The following is a 17,814-nucleotide window of genomic DNA, read 5'->3' as shown; positions in this document are numbered from 1 at the left end:
AAGAGAATATGTGTAAGTGACCTTCTGTGAGTGTGAGTGAGAATATGTGATGCATGTGTATAAGAATGTAGGTAGGTGTGGGTGAATATGTGAGTGGTGCTTAATGAGTGTGAGAGTATGGGGTGTGAGTGAGCATGTGTGTGAGTTGGATGAGCATGAGGGTGTGGGGGTGAACATGTGAAAATATGTGTTGGATGAATGTGGAGTGGAGTGAGCTTACAAATATTCATGTTGGGTGATTGTAGTGTGGGTGAGCACTTGAATGTACATGTCAGGTGAGTGTGGACTGAGGGTGAGCACATGAGTGTGCATGTTGGTGAATGTGGGTGGAATTAATATGAGAGTATGCAATTGACTGAATGTGGGATGGGCATGAGTATATTAGTGTACATGTTGGGTGGCTATAAATGAGTGTGTATGTTGAGTGAATGTGCGTAGGTGTGAATGAGTGAGTGTATATGTTGGGTGACTGTGGGGTGGGAGCAAGCACCTAGGTATACATATTGGGTGAGTGTAGGTTGTAGTAAGCACATGAATGTGCATGTTGGTGAATGTGGGTTGGGATGAGCACATGAGTGTGCATTTTGGCAAATGTGAGTGAGTGTGAATGAGTGAGTGTGTATGTTGGGTGAGTGTGTGAGTAAGCACATGAATGAGCATATTGGGTGTGAGTGTAGATAAGCAAGTGAGTGTGAATATTGGGTTTGGGGTAGTTGTGAATATGAGTGCTCATATTGGGTGAGTGTGGAGTGGCTGTGTGAGTATGCATGCTGGTGTGAAGTGAGTGTGAATGTATGAGTGCTCATGTGTGAATGTGGGGTAGCTGTATGAGTGTGTATGTGAGTGTGCAAGTAGTCTGCCTGTACTGAGAAGTGCAAGTATTGGCCCTGACTTTCTAGGACACCAGATCTCATGGGCTTCTCCACAGAACTAGTTGCTTCCTAGAGGAGGGGCTGGCTATAGGGATGTGACCTTCTCTGGCCCAACATGAGACCACAGCAGTGCCTTCCTGTACTTCAGATAGGTGTTTTACACGGTGGCAGCGCCCCAAAAACTGCTTTCTCTGAACTCCATAACCATTTTATGTCATCCCCAGTTAATGGTTCCCCCATATCCCTTATCCCAACGATCTGAGTAGTCACTGTCTGCCACCCACTCCCTTTCAGTAGACACCATTGTATCCCCATCACCCATCCCAGACTGGTGCATAGGCTCCCTTGATGCCCTGTGTGTTCAGCCTTTTCCCTCTCTGTCTCCAGGAGCTCCAACAAGTTAAGTGACCCCAAGGTTTAGCCCATAGCCTTCTCCTCAGCCCCTAACCCGGTTCACAGACCAAAGCAAGGTAGGATCTGGGCTCAGTTTCTGCTGTCCAAACAGCTGGAAAGCTCAGTGCTACAAAGACTAGTAGCAAGTGCAGCTCCCCTGTGGAAGTCCAAGGGCACACAAGGGTGGCTGCCCTCATTGGTGTGCATGTGTTTTGGCGGGTGCATGTGGGTGTCTTCTCTAGGGTATCCCCTGTATCTGCCTGTGGGTGTTCACTTGTGTGCAGCATAGCCCACTTTGTCCTGGAAAATGGTGTTCACTTGATAACCTTTAGGGGTCACAGAGTGAAAGTCTGTTATAAGCTCCAGCTTCCCTCTGGGAAAATGTGTTTGAATGCCTGCACTCCCATCGCTTACCAGGCAGTTTCAGACAACCACCAACCACAGGAGCCCACCAAGAGCCCAGAGACCCCAAGCTACAAATCGGCTCCAAACCCCAAGGGTAGAGAGGGTCTTGAGAGGTATGACAACCTGCTGCCCCAGTCACATGAGGGGGCTTTCTGCACCAGCAGCTTCTCAGGCCCCACTCTCTAACCACGCCCACCACTATTCTGCCAGTGTCCTTGGAGGGCCATGCCAGGCTAGGAAGTGCTGGCATTCCCTAGCATCCTGGGAACAGAAGGGCGCACACCGGGCGCAAGGCTCAGGAGCACCTTGTCCCCAGAGCCTGTTCACCAGTGCACTGCCCCTCCATCCGCTCCTCCTCCTCTTCCTCCTCCTCCTCCTCCTCCTCCTCCTCCTCCTCCTCCTCCTCCTCCTCCTCCGCTGCCGCCGCCGCCGCCGCCGCTGCCACCACCACCACCGCCACTGCCACCGCCACCGCCACCACCACCGGCTCCCTCCCTCCCCCACCCCTTCCTCCCTCCCTCCGCGCTTAGAGCTGCGGCTGGAGTCGAGCGCGCAGCGTCGCCCGCCGCCGCTGGTGCGGAGCGTGGGGAGCACTGGGACACAGCCCTCGCCTGCCGCGGAGGGTCCTGCTCCGCACTGCTGGTCAGGCCGCCCGGTGCCCGGGCCTCTCCGTCCTTGGAGCGGATCGTTGCCCTCCGGGCGCCCTCCCGCAGCAACAGCAACAGCCAGAGCAGAGGCCGCGGTGGCGGCTGTGCCCATGCCGGGGTAAGTGGTGCCCAGGCGCACAGGCGGGAGCAGAAGGGGTGGGCGCGCTAGCAGGCGGGGGCGAGAGGGCGGCCCAGCAGGTGGCGCGGCGGCAGGTGGGGGTACGCAGGATCCCGCCCAAGGCACCTGCTCCCTAAGGGCCGGGCCTGCGTGTCCTTGCGGCAACAGGGGTGCGTGTCACCCCGAGCCTCAGAGCTGGTGGGGAGCACCCCGCACCCGCACCCGCACCTTGCAACCCGCATCCCGTGCGCACGCGCATCTGTGTCTAGGGAACAAGGCCGCTGGGGACTGTGGGCTGGGGCTCCAAGCAGGCATAGCCAGGGGTGCCAGGCCTGGGCCAAGAGTCTAGCCCCTGCGCACACACCTTCCCAGGGCTTCAAGGCAACCCCTCCCCCGCCTCCTCGTTCTGTGTCATCCTCCCCCTCACATGTTCCTACACTGTTCCCTGCACGCCCACATAGCTGCCCAGCTGACCCTGCCGCTGGCATGGACAGTGCCACGGGCAAGTGAAGTGGCAGAGCCACACTTGAACAAGTCCTTCATCTCTGCCAACAGCTCCTTTCCTCACCTGTGTGACCTTGGCCAGAGGGTTTCTGTGATGGGGAGCCTCAGTGTTCTTGGGACTGAAGGCTCCAGCTCTGCTATTCTGGGATGTGGAGCCACTGGCAACATCTCTGGAGCCCAGGAAGACCGGCTCCTCTCTCTATGACCCGCTCTCCCTACCCTGTGAGCCACTATGGGGCTTAGTGACTCAGCCAACAGGGGAGAGGCAGAAGGCAGGGTCAGGGCTCAGGGTCCTGGTGCCTCACCTAGGCAGAACAGACAGGCAGGAACTCCTAGACTGGGAGCTCTGGCACACCTCTGTCATTCTCCTGCTGCAAGGTAGGCAGGGCCAGGATCTCCCACTCCTCACTGAATGTTTGCCACTCCAAGGCCAGACCCCAAATAAGGCTACTACTTCTTTCACAGATGGGCCTTGGGTTTCTGACCTAAAGTGGGTGCTCCATGATCAAGTCCCCACCCCAGTCTCTCCTAGCTCTCTGCAAGGAGTTAGGCACCAGCCTGGCAGATGCCACCTACATATACACCACCACCCATAGTTCTGGGCTCTGGATCTCTGCCCCTCCTAGTGTGTGACCATTTAAAGCAAAAGGTTTGATTCCTAATCACCATGACTTCCCAGGTGCCTGGCACAGGTTTGACAAAGTGGGCACTTGGTTTTTGTGTGGCACATTCATGACCTTGATTCTGCTGGATCTGCAGACTCACTAACAAGATGCAAAGTCTTGACCTTTGTCCCCATTTCACAGACAGGATCATTGAGGCTCCAGGAGGGTAGAGACTTGGCAGTACACTGAGGGCATAGATGGAGGTCCCTTTGTTTTGTTTGAGCAGATAACTGGGGATGCTCCTGTATATCTATGGGACGTGTGTGTATGAATAATGCCATATCATCCCCCTTCCTGAGCTCCTCCTGCATCCACACATGGTTCTAAGCAGGCTCCTGGACCCCCTGGTGGAGCCTTCCATCAACCATATTCATAAACTGATGTGTTTACACCCACCACCACCACCCTTCATAGACAAGGAAAATAAGGCTTCCTGGCTTGGAAAGGGGAGCCTGGAGGAGTAGTCTGAGAGTCTGCCAAGTTCTATTGGGGCCCAGATTAGGCCGAGCAGAGGAGCCAAGGGTGAAGCTGACCCCTCAAGTCTTCACCAGAACAGCTAGCTTGTCAGTCAGAAGGAACTGGGCACTTGTGGTCCTGGGGCATCGATTGCCTGCCACTAGCCTTGAGGCGGGAGAGGGCCAAGGGCACAGGCAGTCTTGATCAGCTCCATCTGGTCCAATCCCAGCCCTGCCAGGTGGTTTGAGGGGAGGGCAGCCATGCTCTGGCACAGAGGAGGTGAGGCAGGCAGATGGGAGCAGGGCGGTTGTGGGAGAGGGTTCTGCACAAAGCCAGAAGGAAAGCCAGTCCTCAGGGAAGGGAGCCCCCAAGGCTGGGAGTATGCTGGAAGAATGCCAGCCTCAGCAGAGGGAATGCCACTATGAACCCCTGGGGGCAACCAGGGGCACCAACAGCCTATGGCAGACACCTATCTTTGTCCCTAATGACAGGAGCTCTAGGGTATGGTGCCAGCTTTATGCCTGATGTTTTCTGTGACCTTGGCTGAGTCCCTTTCCTTATCTAAATCTGAGGAGCAGGATGCACCTTGCAGGTCCTGCACTGACATTTCAGGATTCCCAGCTGGAGATGCTAGGTTGAAACATTCGAGAGAGCAGAAGAGCTGAAAAGTTAGCCAGTGAATGAAACTAGTCAGTGAGCAGGAGAGGTCAGTCTGTGAATCACTGCACAGTATTCCAATCTGGCCCAGCCAGCCAGAGAGGTATCCAAAGGGGGCTTTAATGAGCTAGCAAAGCCCCTCTGAGCATGGCTGCTATGAAATGAACTTAGCTGGATTCTTGGAGCTAATGCAGCCAGGTCCAGCTTCCTCCAGCCATTTGCCCTGATCCCTTCCACCTCTCAGAGCAAGTTGGTGTACTGTATATAACCCTTCTGATTTTATACTGGTGGAGCCTGTGATTCAGAAATGGTTACTGTCTCCATCCTAGGTTACTAGCAAATCAAATAGCAATAATGATAACACTAACAATGGGAGTCACCTTGTGCCAGATACTGTCCCGAGTACTCCACAGACATCCTTTGTCCTGCCCTTCATTGAAATAATAACTGAATAAAGCAAGTGCTGTTATCTATAGTTGACAATTTATCAGACTGAGGCCCAGAGAAGTTAGGTAACTTGCTCAAGGTCACACAGCCAGAGGATGGCAAAACCACCTGTTATGATGTCTCCAAAAGTTTCTTCCATTGTCTCTAGAAGTATGTGTTGAACTTTACTGAGGAGAGCACTGAGTATTTGAGCTGACTGTCTGGGGAACACTTCTGGGGTAGAGCTAAAGATTCTTATGAACATTCTGCAGCTCAGAAGCTGAGATATTGGTGTCCCCACCCATGTCCCCACTGAGAAAAAAAGGATAAAAGGTGATTTCTACCTATCCAAAGCACATGGAGAATGATTTACTTTCAATAAATTATCTATGTGATGGCTTCAGGGACACCCATGAAGAAGAGCAGATAATGAATGGAGACCTGGACTGTGGCACCAAAGCCCCCCTGAAGATCCTTCAGTGCCATCTCTGACTTCAGAGTGAGCCCTAGCTGTACCCCAGGCTGGCCATGGGAAATGAAGACCTGCAATGTACAGATGGTTCCTCCTTGTCCCCTGTCATTTCCCAGCTCCTCACTGTAGCCCTCCTCCCTGGCCTGATTGGGCCAATGTAAGCCAGGCCAACAGTGCCCAGCTGGATAGTCCTCCCCTGCTGGGGTACCTTCTGTTGGGTGGACAGTGCTGGCAGCAGGCCTGGGAGAAGCCTGGGGAGAAAGGTCTGAGACACACATCACCAGAACAGAGAGAAGGAGGTTCTCAAATGTAGAGGAATTTGGGCATCTGAGACTGTGCCAAGGTTGGGAGGGGAACAAGTCCAAGGTCACATGGCTGAGTAGATGGCAAAACTGAACTAGAGCTACATGGTTCAGGCAGACTTCTTGAGGCTAGGAAGTAGACTCTCTTGGAGCCCAAAACATTTCCAGAGACTTGTGCCCAAACCAAAGGTGTCTAAATGAGAGATAATGTCATTTACCTCAAACTTTGCTTTTTCTTTTTAAATATTTATTTATTTTATTTTATGTGTATGTGTGTGTGCCTGAGTGTATATATGTGCATCATGTGAGTGCATACCATGTACATGCAGGAGCCTGTAGAGATCAGAAGGGACATCAGATCCCCCAAAACTATAGTTACAGACAGTTGCAAACCACATGTGGGTGCTGGGAACAAAACTGGGTCCCCTGAAAGAGCAGTAAGTGCTCCTAAGCACTGAGCCATCTAAGTTTGAAGTGTGCCAAAGGGATATAGAACCCACTGTTCTTGGTTCTCCCAGGAAATGGACAACCATTCCTTCAAATGAATTCTTTCATGAGCCACAGTCTTGAGACACTTTCTAAACCAACACTGATGTGCCAGTTATTAGCCACAAGTGGCAATTTAATTAAAGTAAAATTACAAGTCCCCATCTTTGGTTGCACTGAACGTGTTGCAAGTACTTAGTAGCCATGTATGGCTGCTGGCTTCCCTATCAGATGAGGAATATAAATGTTCCCATTGCTGTCCAAAGGTACCATCTCAGTTTGTATGCAGACCTAAGTCCTGACACGGGTCCTGAAGCCATCTGTATGGCACTTCCCTGTGGCATTCAAGATACTAGTAGCCCAACTATGGCTCAGGCTTTCCCAGAAAACCTACCAGAAATGAAGCCCTGGGGGAGTTCTGGGCACTGATGAACATTTGAGGAAGTGTTCTTTGATTAGCTAGGCTCTGATCAGAGGGCTTAACAACTGAGGGCACAAGGTGCCAGGATGAATGTATTCTATTGTTGAGATGTGTCCAGCCATGCTAGAGGCCACATCTTATTGGTGTGATGGCCCTTGGGGACTCTGTTCCATAATCATTCAACCATATTTGTGGTGACCCTTGTGCCCTGTGTCTGCTTCTGTGAGAGCAGTGAGGAAAGCAAATGTGTTTCCCACCCTCACATAGCAAATGTGCTTCACTGTGTTCATCAAAGAATATACTGCCACCAAAGCACCCAGCTGGCTGGATCCAGCAGCTTGGGTGGAGGCTGTGAGGCCAGGCTGCATCTCTCAGAGCTCAGCCCCCAGCTTCACCCCTGCCCTGCCCATCTTAGCTAAGCAACTCAGACTAAGCTAGACAGCCTGAGTTCCAGCTTCTCAGGAGCCACATGGAGCTGGTGCTTGCTAGATTGGTCATAGAAACTAGAGACTATCTAGTCATTCCAACATGCTCAGCAAGGTGGAAAGTCCCTACACAGATCCTGAGCCACTCTCTCCTGATTCCCTGAAAGGGAGTAATGGAAGCAGATGTGGACACTCCAGATCATCTCATTTATGCCTTGAAGAGTTCATTAGGGCCAGAGTGATGCTTCATAAGAACCAGTTCAGATCTATCTGGGAGGGGTGGAATAATTATGCCAAGCATACTGCTGACTCCAGGGGCCCTTACACACCCAACTTGGAGTCAGCCCCAAATCCTAACACTACAAGATCCTGATAGTCCTCATTAGTCTCCAACATGTACTCAGGGCACCCTTGTATTTGGTAGCTGGGAGGAGGAATCAGGACTGGGAAGCCACAGCTCAGTGGCCCGGGAGGCTCTGTATAAATGGGTAAGGTGTTGTCTGTTTTTTTTTTTAAATAACATTTATGTAGTCAAAAGATTTCCTGTGTCTTGCCAGGGCCACAGTTGGGACAAATACATACTTACATAGAGGAATATAATAATGGAAGATACTTAAAGGAAAGATGGGGATAGGGTGTAACTCAGCACCTAAAGAGAAAGGCAAAGGCAGAGGAGATGCCATCCCACCATCCAGGAAGCACACAGGTAAATCCATGGAATATGTGGTGACATCTAGATCAATAGAAATGGGCTGAGTTTAGTTATAAGAGCTAGCTAGCAAGAAACTTGAGCCATAGACCATAGCCATACAGTTCTTAATTAATATAAGCCTCTATGTGTTTATTTGGGTCTGAGCAGCTGCAGCTGGGCGGGATACAGGAAAACTTCCAGCTACATTTACGTTCCTCCTATTAAAAAAAAAAAAAAAAACCTAATGCTTGCCGCGTGGTGGTGGTGTACACCTTTAACCCCAGCACTCAGAAGTCAGAGCCAGGCAGATCTCTGTGAGTCTGAGGCCAGCCTGGTCTATAGATCAAGATCCAGGATAGATACCAAAACTACACGGAGAAGCCCTATCTCAAAAAAAAAAAAAAAAAAAAAAAACAAAAAAAAAAACACTAATGCTTTATAGACATACTCTTTTTTGACTATTAGAAAAATAAAACACAAAACAGTCTAAGATGTAGGCAGCCCCTCTTCACTTCATCCTATTACAAAAGTGCAAGCCAGTTTTCCATTCTATTGGACTTATTTCTGCTCTCTTTTCTTTGCATAAACTATTTATTTTCACATTACTGTAATTAAACCATGAGCTCAATTGTGTGATCTATTTTTTACTTCACATAAGCATTTCTTATTAATATAATCCCTTCCTAAATTAACTTTTTTCCAAAATGGACATAGTTTACTTTGTTAAGGTACTTACCACAAAAAAAAAGTCAAGTTGAACTGTACCACAAAGAAACTGCAAATGATCATTCACGTATTTGACAGTTATTTACCAGGCACACTGATGTATCTGGGCGGTCCTCAGTAATTAAAATTTTTAATGGCTAAATAGTATTCTCTCAAGAGATTGTAATTCACTTAATTATTTGGCTATTTTTGGAAATCTAGGCAGCTGGATTTGTTTCACTCTTTTGCATGAGACTCTACTGAGCATCTTGGGACAGAACACTCACTCTGTCCTGAGGAGAGAGAGGACCCAGACAACAGTGCAGCCTGCCAAGTGGCTCTCCAGAAGGGCTTCTGAATGTGCCAGAAGGGCTTACTCGCTGCAGCCTTGCCAGCTTTAGGTATTCCAGTCAAACAAGCTGCCATAGGTATCTAGGTCAGAAAACATCTACTTTGCTTTGTCTTCAATTAATTGCCATTGAGGGTGAACATTTCTACAAGTTTCTAAATTGGATCTATTTTGTTTTTAGTAAAATATCTGGTCTTAACTTTATTTTCCAATGTTTTTCCTGTGTATTTGAAATGAGAATTAATTTATATATGGGAAATAATGGTGTGATATATTTGCTGAAAAACATTTTAACCTCTTGATTCTTCACCTTTTGATTTTTTTCAACTCATATGATATACACTTTTCTGATGTCTCATGTGGATTCTAGGCTTACAGAATCTCTTCTATTTAGTTAACATTTTTTTAATTTATATATCTGTGCCTGGTGCCGAAAGAAGCCATAAATGGTATCAAATGCCCTGGAACTGGAGTTGTGGTTGTGAGGATCCATGTGAGTGCTGGGAACTGAACCCAGATCCTCTATAGGAGCAGCAAAGAGCTTTTAACCACTGAGCCATCTCTCCAGCCCCATTACATGATCTCTTTACAAAATTCTAAGAACTATCTAGGTTTGTTCTCCCTCCTCTTTTGTAGTTATGTTTCTTTTCTTTGTTTGTTTGTTTTTTTGAGACAGGGTTTCTCTGTGTAGCTTTGCACCTTTCCTGGGACTCACTTGGTAGCCCAGGCTGGCCTCGAACTCACAGAGATCCACCTGGCTCTGCCTCCCGAGTGCTGGGGTTAAAGGCGCGCGCCGCCGCCGCCGCCGCCGCCGCCGCCGCCGCCGCCGCCACCACCACCCAGCTTATAGTTATGTTTCTTAAGGTGTTTAATTTTTTTCTTTCTTTCTATACTAGGGATTGATGCCAGGGCCTTGGGCATGCTCCCACTGAGCTACACCCACATCCTTCCTTATTCTTTTTAATTTATATTTTTAATTTATTGCCCAAACTGGCCTTGAACTTGCAGTCCCTTTGGCCTCAGCCTTTGCAATAGCTGGAATTACAACTATGTGGTCCCACAGCTGGTAAAATATTTAAGTCTCTAATCCAGGGTCAGCATCTTCTTTGGTAAACTGTCAGATGGTAAATATTTTCCACTTTGCAGAGTGCATGGTCTCTATCCCAGCTACCATGCTCTTTATGGAAACACAAATATAGACACAGACCATATGAAAATGAATGGGTACAACAATGTGCTAATAAAACTTTATTCATAAGCACATTTTGCTGGATTTGGCCCTTGAGCTGTAGTTACTGAACCTCATTTAATTAAAAAGAAATTCATTTTTACGACTATGAGGTGAGAAAGCATTGTGTCCCCTCAGCCAGGTTGCTAGCCCCATTCCTTTATCAAGTCCCTTGTTCCTTGGAGAATTTATACTGGATCTTTCATCTTCCCCTCAAAATACCCCCCATTGACATGCCCGCTGGTATCATTAGAGTTCCTGGACAGCAAAATTACAAACAGAGGTTCCAGACTAAACAAACAGGAAAGGACGGAGGGAATCAAGGAAAAGGAGAGATGGAGAAGGCTCTGTGACTATTCCATTCCAGCTGGAGAATGTTGGCCACTGGCCTCTTTGTTTCTCTGAATAAAAAGTATTTGAGAATGAGCATTCCCATTTTCCCTTTGTGAACTCACTTTGGAACTTTGTTAGTCCCTGGACTATCCCAGAACTCAGAATTATTTGCACTCTGGTGTTTTGACATGAGCCAGACCCAGGTTATGTGTTGAGACTGGTTTGATACTGCTGATCCAAAGTTTGCACGGATGGATAGCCAGGGCCATGATGGTGGCATGGGAAATGACAGAAAAGGGAAAGGTTCTTGCTCCAGCTTAGGCCAGCACTGCTGAAACCATTTGATGTTTTCAGAGCACTGTTCTGTTTCCATGGCAGAGCTAGGGTTCTATGTCACATCTCAGGCCTCAAGCTGGCTGGCTGTTCAGGCACAAGGGTCCTTTCCTATCCCCATGGGATTCATTTCTCCCAGTAGATGTGGGACCAGACACACTACATCTTGGCTTGGAGCCACAGGTCTGGAAGGGATGACTGTGGCCTAGGAACAGCTGGTCCAGGGTTCTCCATTCCTGGGGACTTCCAGGAGGGAGGCTGCCACTAGGAATGGGAACCTAGTGCAGAAAACAATGGAAGGGGGCATATATGGCACATGGACAGAACAACTCTGTCCTCAGCACTTGTCTCACACAATCTAGTCTGCCTTGTGACCCATGACTCATTGGCCCCCAGCTCAATGAACATTGGCTAGACCTTTGTTTTGAAAAGGCCCTACCTATCCTGGGGAGAAGAGCAAGAATAGCCACCACATTCTATTCTTTGGGTCCAAGGAGGAGACAGGGCTGGCCTGGGGGTGGCTGCTTAGAATCTTTGGACTGATGGTCCATGGGAGGTCCATTGGGCTGTCTGAGCATGTGAGTCGAGGCATGGTCAGAACTCTTGGGCTACTGGCTGTCTCCTGTGTTCCCTGATACCCTTCCATAGAGGAAGCAGAACCACAACATCATTGGGATCACCTTAGGGGAGGAGTGGGAGAAACTCCACATGTCTACCTCCCAGGGAGAAGCCTTGCCTCACTACCTATCACTGCCTCTCCCAGCTCTCAGACTCACAAGGCATGATCATCTACAGGGCAAGTGGGAGAACCTAGAGGAGGGCCTGGTTTGGGCCCCTGATGGCCTCTGTGGCCTGCTAAGGGAGTGCACTTAGACCCCTGACTTAGTGTTCATGTGCCCTGATGTGAAGGGGCCTCTTCAGGACCAGCCCCTCCCAGGCCACCCCATGGACACTGCATGACCTTTGTGGTACAAAGCTCAGTCCATGTGATCCCGGTGGCAGCGAGGCCCTGGGGGACCTTCAGGTCCTGCCATCACAGCCAGTTGGGGTTCGTAAGGATGCTGGAGCTGTGCCTAGCAGCATTTCAGGTGACCCTCCCTGAGATGTAATTTTTGAGGTGTCCTTTCTTGGAGCCACCATGGGTCACTAGCCTCTTCTTCCTTTGTTACTGCATTTGACAACAGGCAGCAGTTTTGGACAACCTGGGGATGGGATACTGAGACCTGAGCGTGCTGAGCCTTTGCCTCTGGGTCAGAGAGGTAGCGGTAACAGTTGATTCCCATCTCTAGTCTTTTCTATCCCCAGTACCCTTGCCCTCTTCTCTGCTAAGAATATCATGGTCAAGAATTTTTCAAAGGGAAGAAAAGTAGGTTTGAGACCCCTGTGGCCTCAGAACTCCACACAGTGAAAAGCCCATTTCTTTACAGTTCCTTTTCCACATGGGATTGGTCCTTTGGGTGAGTAAGCTAAGTAACAAAAGTGGCCTAAAGAGACTAGTTTATGAGCATTTGGGACCCCTACACCTCCAACTGCTGACCTTGACAGCAGTGAATTCCTCATAGCCCTGCCTCTGCCTGTTGGCCAAGGACTTTAACCTGCTTCCAGAAGCAACCCCCCCCACACACACACACACATGCATGTCCTCGTAGTCTTCTTATCTAGTCCCTGCTTTTCCAATGGCTTCCAGCTGTCTATAATTTCCTTAATTACCTGTTTAGACCTTGGCTGTTTCCGGTTGTTAGGATGACTCTGGGATTGGACTGGTACCACAGTAGCCAGAAGAGCTGGGAGACTTGGGTGTCCTTCCTTCCAGCAGGGAGTTTTCTGGATATGAAGGGCTGGAGGATTAGAACCTGCTGCCTCCTGGGTAGGAGGCTTTCACAGAGGCTAGCCATGGTGGCTTTTGGTCTCCTTGCCTCTCTAGAGACCACAGGGTGGCCTGGCTGTCTGTGCTTCAGGGCAGGAGGGAAGTGAGGGCCTGCGTGTGCAAGAAGCGTGTGGGGGCGGGGCGCGGGCCTGACTTGGCTCCTGCTGCAATGCAGCTCTCTGGCCGCGCAGCTCGCTGTAATTGGATAATTAGTGTCATTATGCTTCCTGCCCATCGGCTTCTCCAGCTCTCTCCTTTTTCAGCTTCTGCCTTCTCTGGCAGAAAACAAATGACTGTCCCCTTTCTCCATGTAGAGTCATGACCCCAGTAACCATACTGCATGGCCCCAGCCAGAAGGGAGTTTCTAACTCCCTTTGTAACTCAGGGCCATGCAGCACTGTAAGAACCACTTGTGTGGGCATGTTGACTCATCCCACAAAAATATTCTAGGGACCCCAGAGCCATGTGGGATCCAAACAGGCCTAGGGATGGCCCCTAAAATGGAAAACATCCTGGGAGGCCCCAGCCTGAGGCCAAGCGAAATGTTCTGGCTTCAGCAGTGGAGCCTGGTCCTGACCTTTGAACTCTGGGGTCTGGCTGATATCAGCTTCAGGATAGACAAAGGTAAAAGGTTTGGGAAAGACATGTGAAGCAAAACTGACAGACTGAACAAAGAGCCTTGCCCTGCTTTATTTTCCCTGGCCCAATGGTCAGGGGAAGCCTCCAGAGAAACAGATCAAGCCTCATGAAGATCTGCACTGGGTGCATACCAACTCGGCAAGGAAAAATGAAGTCCTGTTTCCAGATAGGCTGAATGATTCTGCAGCCAGTGCTTGAGCTGCACAAGGACACAACCTATCCAGCCACTTTATTAACTCTTTGAATTGGTTCTAATCAGGTGTCCATTGCTTTCTTGGATGTTCTGGGCAGTCACTTAGCAGAAGAGCCATACAGAATCTGAAGCCAGATTATCCAAGCTTACATCAGCCTCTACTCCTTGCTGGCAATATGACCCTGAATAAGCATCTCAATCTCTATTCCTTAGATGCCACAATAGGCATCCTCATCCCTTGACATAGAGCGTCACTGTGCAGAGCAATCATAATCATTCACACAATGCACAGTACTCAACACGGCCCACTGGCTTGGCTTGCATATGACAGGACTGACCTTTTCTCTTTCTTATGGTCCTGTCTTCTCTCTCTGCTTTGACTAGAACATCTAGGACAGTGTCAAATAATACAGGTGAGAGGGAGCCAGGCTACAGATGATCACATGCTACAGGGAACCCATGAAAGTGTGAGATTTGGCAGATCCTGGAAAGTTTGGAAAGCCTCCTAACTCCCCACAACCAGGCCTGAATTGGGCACATAGTAAAGGTGGAGGCTCTAGTTCTTCCCTCTGCATCTCCAATTTCTTTAGGTTGTGGGGTTATCCTCTTTAGTAAAGGTCAGGAATATTAGCAGCTTTGTCAGCAAAGAAGTTAATTCCTGGCTCACACAGAAGTCTAGCTACATAATCTGTGTCTGCTGTGATGGCTTCTTAGTATATAGGGATGTGGGCTCCTATATGATACACATAGATTCATGTGCAAGATGACACAAGATATCTGTTACCACCTGATCCTCACATCAGCATTTCAGCCAGCAGGCAGAAGAAGAGCAGGGAAAAACATGTCCCTTCTCTTTCACGCCTCAACTTGAACCTTGAAGTTGTCCCAGTCACTTCTGTTTATATTCAGTTGGCCAAAGTGTAGTTACATGGTCATATGTAGCTGTAAGAGAGTCAAAAAATACAGTCATGGACTGGACAGCAAGACATCTAGCTAGAAAAATATCATATAGTCCCTTCCAGAACATTCTAGGGGTTCATTAGCACTTCTCAAAGCCATTTTTGGCACTAGCTAGGGGTTGAACTCAGGGCCTCATGATGGCTAAGTAAGAACTCTACCATGAAGCTGTGTTCCCAACTGTCTTAGTTAGGGTTTCTATTGCTGTGAAGAGACACCATGACCATGGCAACTCTTATAAAGGAAAACATTTAATTGGGGTGGCTTACAGTTTCAGAGGTTTAATCCATTATCATCATGGTGCAACGTGGTGGTGTGTAGGCAGACATGGTGCTAGTGCTGTGAGTCATACAGTTTGATCCAAAGGCATCAGGAAGTTAACTGAGACACTGGGCATATCTTGAGTATATATGAGACATCAAAGCCCACCTCAATAGTGACACACTTCCCCCCCAAAAGGCCACACCTACTCCAACAAAATCATACCTCTTAATATTGTCACTCCCTTTGGGGGCTGTTTTCAAACCACTACACCAGCCTTCCTTTTATTATTTTTTTTTTATTTTGAGACAGAGTCCCATTAAGTTACCCAGACTGGCCTTAAATTCATTCTACAGCACAGTCAGGCCTTGAACTTTCAATCCTCCCATCTCAGCCTGCTACGTATCTGGAATCACAAGTCTTGACCACCAGGATCTGCTTCCAAAGGCATATTTTATAAACAGAATTCACCCATCTTGAGGCCAGGCATTCCCCAAGTGATTAGATCATCGCTTCTGAGGATGGACTGGGCTTGCTGCTCCCAAGGAAGCTCTGTCAGTAGCTACAAGAAAGGGACTACATGTTTGCTTCAACCATTTCCAATCAGAAGAGCAAGTTGGAGCATAACAGTGGCAGACCACTTGTTTAGAATTCTTGGACCAGGGGGTCTGCCCCTAGCACCACAAGACAGAAACAAAAGTGGTCCAAGAAGGTGGGCAATAATGGTAGCAGCAGCCAGCAAGTAGCAGGGATAGGGACAAAGAAGCTGTGGGATGTGAGTAGGGCACATGGGGAGAGGGCTACTTAGGTTGACATTTCCATAAGGGGGTTCTCCCTAAAAGCTCATTTCCACATCAGCAGAATGGACTACTGATTTGACCTGCCCAGGGGTGAGACAACATGACTTAGGACACCACAGCAGACCATTCAGGCTTCCTGTCTACCACCTTGGACACAAATGAGAAAAGTGGCTGGTTGGGTTTATTTCCTTTTGGCATTATAGAACACACACAAACACAAACACACACACACACACACACACACACACACACACACACACACACACACCACAAAACAGGACATCTCCACCATTAGAGCCAAAAGACTTGAAAGCAATGCCCCATATCCTCACTGCAGTACCACCATCAATACCATCAATCTCCAGAACTTGATCATTGTCCCAAGCTTTAGCTCAGCCCTACTAAACACCAGCTCCTCATCCGGACCCCAGTCCTCAGCACCCATCATCCTACTGCCTGTCTCTATAAGGCTGGTGACTTTCAAGACCTCCCAGAAGTGAGTCCAGACAGGCTCTGTCCTATTATGTCAACCACATTATAGCATGTGTGATAATTCCCTGACTGATGTTCCATTATATGCAAATGGAGGGACACCCAATCTGTTTGTTCAGTCGTCCATCTATAGACATTGGGCTGTTTCCACTTTTTGGCTACAGTGAGTAATGTTTTTGCAAACATGGCTATACAAGTCTCTGTGGGTCTCTGCCTCCTACTCTTATGAGATGAGGAGCTGCTGTAATACGATGCTGAATTTTTTTCAGAAACTGCCATGCTGTACTGCATTGTGGTTGCAGTATCTATCATTCTGTCCTGAGGCCTCTTTAGACTGGAGAGCTTGGGGCACTCCCAGAACCTCTGAAAGCAGACAAATATGTAGTCACAAACTGGGCTTGGCATGGGATGCTCTTGAGGGGTATTATATTGGGTGGAGGTCCCAAACTCCCTTTTGGAGCAGGCAGTTCTCCAGGTAGGGAAGGCCATGCACATCTTGCCTGGGCTGCCCTAGGTGAGACTAAAGTGACTGGCCATCAGTTTGAGGTTGACCTACCCACAAGCAAGGGTAAAATTAAGCAATGTCTGGATCCCTACCAACCCCATGATTCTGGGTGTGGGTTTTTCTGGGATCTATATTCCTTGGCTGGATCCTCAACAGGGACTTCTACTTTTCCTATGTGCATCTGTCTTCCTGTAGAATGAGTAGGGTCCCTATTGCCATGCTGAAAGTCACCAGCCATTCTCCAGGTTTGCTTGCAAGGGCAGAACTTCAGGAAGGTGGGTGAGTGAGCAAGGAGCAGGGTACCATGGTGACAGTTGACCCTCCTCTGTTGTTATTGTTTTTGCCCAAAGCTCTTCTGGGCTTAGAGCTATTCTGCAGCAGTGGCAGAAACAGCAGAGTGTGCACAGATTGTACCAGGAATAGGGGGAGGACAGAATGGAGTGGGGGGAGGCTATCCCTTTAAATCTGTTTTCTCGGTTTTATTTCTTTCTCTTTTCCCATCCTCCTCTCTCTACCAGCAAAAGTGGTGGGGCTGTGAGGGCCCAAGAGCTGCAGTGACAGTGTCTCTGAAATATTAATGAGGCTGTTTTCTGCCTGGTTCCTTCCCTCCCCCTCTCTGGCTGCATGCATGCCTTGTCCTTGGGTGGTCACCAAGGTGCATCAAGCAGAGGGATGGGGCAGAAGTGAACAAGAAGACAAGAGCCCTGTGCTGAGAGGGAAGATGTAGGAAATCAAGGATTAAAGCACCACCCCCAGGGCCCGAAGCCAAGCCTATATCTGCCTCATCATTAGACCCAAGAGTGGACAGCCAGCTGCCTTACAAGATTCCCTCCTCCCAGACCTTCTCCCCACCTGCTGCCTAGCTGGGCCCCAGGCCCCACCCAGTGTGCAAGTGTGACTGGGATGTCTGACTATAAGGCAGGGGTTAGGCCTCTGCTCCTGCTCTTGGATTGGATCTCTTTTCTCCACTACATGGGCAGGCTGGTGTTTTCCAGGTGCCTGAAGATAGAGAGAGACCAGCACCTATTAATTCAAGAAACCCCCAGTGAGTCACACTGCTGAGGCCTAGTCATATCTGGAAGAAGAGTCCTAACTTGGTGAGTCCATAGGGAGATACTAGTGGGCGGTGAGGGGGCCCAAGGTAGAAGCATGTACCAGATCAGCCCAGGCTTCTACCTCCTGTCCATCCAGATGGACTGATGCTTTAAGTCC

At 49.0% G+C, this 17,814-nt stretch overlaps 1 protein-coding gene across 12 annotated transcripts in view; it reads left to right on the top strand.

The window, feature by feature from the left end:
• Positions 1-1,933: 1,933 nt before the first annotated feature.
• The window catches only part of Atp2b3 (ATPase plasma membrane Ca2+ transporting 3), a 75,127-nt gene continuing 59,246 nt past the window's right edge, over positions 1,934-17,814 (top strand). For 7 of the 12 annotated variants that reach the window (XM_042269591.2, XM_076562414.1, XM_015986107.3 and 4 more), the window contains exon 1: positions 2,247-2,435. The gene's annotated coding sequence lies outside the window, so the exon portion shown is untranslated. Of the gene's footprint in view, positions 2,436-17,619; positions 17,700-17,814 lie in introns of those variants that run through there. The other 5 variants (XM_042269593.2, XM_006992484.4, XM_006992482.4 and 2 more) reach the window with 5 other exon arrangements.

This window comes from Peromyscus maniculatus, chromosome X (assembly GCF_049852395.1).
Source record: "Peromyscus maniculatus bairdii isolate BWxNUB_F1_BW_parent chromosome X, HU_Pman_BW_mat_3.1, whole genome shotgun sequence".
Taxonomy (NCBI): domain Eukaryota; kingdom Metazoa; phylum Chordata; class Mammalia; order Rodentia; family Cricetidae; genus Peromyscus; species Peromyscus maniculatus.
The sequence above is the reverse complement of the archived record's forward strand: the minus strand, read 5'-3'. Positions and strand labels throughout refer to the sequence as shown.